Source organism: Echinops telfairi, unplaced genomic scaffold (assembly GCF_000313985.2).
Source record: "Echinops telfairi isolate 266 unplaced genomic scaffold, ASM31398v2 ScPeMD7_655;HRSCAF=1070, whole genome shotgun sequence".
NCBI lineage: Eukaryota > Metazoa > Chordata > Mammalia > Afrosoricida > Tenrecidae > Echinops > Echinops telfairi.
In genome coordinates this window covers 13,916,202-13,918,037 of record NW_022104553.1, presented here as the reverse complement: position 1 = coordinate 13,918,037, position 1,836 = coordinate 13,916,202, and the positions used below count along the sequence as shown (strand labels likewise).

The 1,836-nt window shown below is 56.1% G+C and overlaps 1 pseudogene; it reads left to right on the top strand.

Annotated features, from left to right (window-relative positions):
- Positions 1–890: 890 nt before the first annotated feature.
- Positions 891–1,432, top strand: LOC101638877 (annotated as a pseudogene).
- The last annotated feature ends 404 nt before the right edge of the window (positions 1,433–1,836 follow it).

Genomic DNA, 1,836 nt, shown 5'->3' with positions numbered 1-1,836 from the left:
ATCCTCATATAATATATTTGTATATGTACATGTCTTTATCTAGAGCTCTATAAATACCCTTTGCCTCCCAGCTCTTTCCTCTATTTCCATTGATGAGAGCAAATGTTTTGAGAATGACGAGGGCAATGAATGTACAAATGCGCTTTACACAATTGATATATGTATGCATTGTGATAAGAGTTGTATGAGCCCCTAATAAAACGATTTAAAAAAATTTTTTAAACACCCCCCCAACTCCCCGCCCCATTCAGTGTGTCCCTTGTGACCGTTTTCAAGGGCTCACTGTGACCAGTCAGTGGGTGGCTCGCCTCAGCCTCATCCAACCCTCGCCAGAGACACCGAGAACCTTCTGCACGCAGGGAGCCACGTGCCCGGGAGAAGGGCTCCCGGGCATTCACAGCCGCGGCCTTTCAGAAGCAGATCACCAGGCCTTTCCTCGGCGTCCGGCGGGTAGGTCCTATCTCCAGCCTTCCCAGTGTCAGCACTCGGGACGCCTCACAACAGCACACAGGGGTGACTTGTCACCCCCAGTTTAAAGAGGCGGAACCGATGCTCAAGGAAGCTAAGCGACTTGCCCAAGGCACACCTGGGCCCCTCCACCTCGGGTCTGCCACGGAAAGCAACCCCGTCACCTGAGGATGTGAACCTGACACGTGGCCGGCCGTCGGGGAGAAGGGGCTCAGACTCGCACTGGGCGCTGGGAAGAAGCAAGCCTAGAAGAACATCGCGGGAACATTCGAGGGAGAGCGCTCGCAGAGCGCCCGAGGTCTCCTGCTTCAAGAACCGGCGCTCGCCTGCCCCCACCCCCACCCGCCAACCGGCGCCCAGCCCGCCCTCCAGCAGCACCTCTCAGCCATACTCTCGACGCGGCACCCCCCAACCCCCACCCCATGACCGCATCTCCCTCGCAGGTGCACCAGAACTACAACCAGGACTCGGAGGCCGCATCACCCGCGAGATCAACCTGGAGCTCGACGCCTCCGACGTCTACCTGTGCACGTCTTACTGCTTCGACCGGGACGACGTGGCTCTGAAGAACTCTGCCAAATCCTTTCTGCACCAGTCTCACGGGGAGAGAGAACACGCTGAGAAACGGATGACGTTGCAGAACCAACGAGGGGGCCGGGTCTCCCTCCAGGACATCAAGAAACCAGACCGGGACGACTGAGGGGGCTCAACGCCATGGAGAGTGCGCTGCACCCGGAGAAGAGTGTCCACCAGTCCCTGCTGCAGCTGCCCCAACTGGCCACGGACAAGAACGACCCCCATCTCTGTGACTTCATCGAGACCCGTTACCTGGATGAGCAGGTGAAATCCATCAAAGAGCTGGGCGGCTACGTCACCAACCTGGGAAGATGGGGCCCCAGATTCCGGCCTGGCCGAGCATCTCTTCAACAAGCAGACCCTGGGAGACAGAGATGGAGAGAGCTAAGTGGCAGCCTGGCCTTCCCCAAGTCACCAAGGCAGCGCATGCATGTTGGGGTAGACCTGTCTGTCCCTTTTCTAGAAATTGTACCCAAGCATCCGCGTCTGTTCTTCCATGTGTACCTTTCCCTCAGATAAAGTATAAAATCATTTGATACCCAGCTGTTGTCTCAGAGATCTTGGCGGGGAGGGGCCAGGGAGCCGCCCCGAGCCCAGGCAGTCAAACTTTTTAAGCGCCCCAGTTCCACTGCAAAATCCCACTTAATAAAACGGAGCTTGCGCAGAACAAAAAAAAGAACATTCGAGGGAAACCATCTTCCACTCAACGAAAGAAAGACCCCTGACGTCGGACAGGGCAAGATATGACAAAATACCCATTTATAAACTATCAAGGGTTCATGCGGGAGGGGG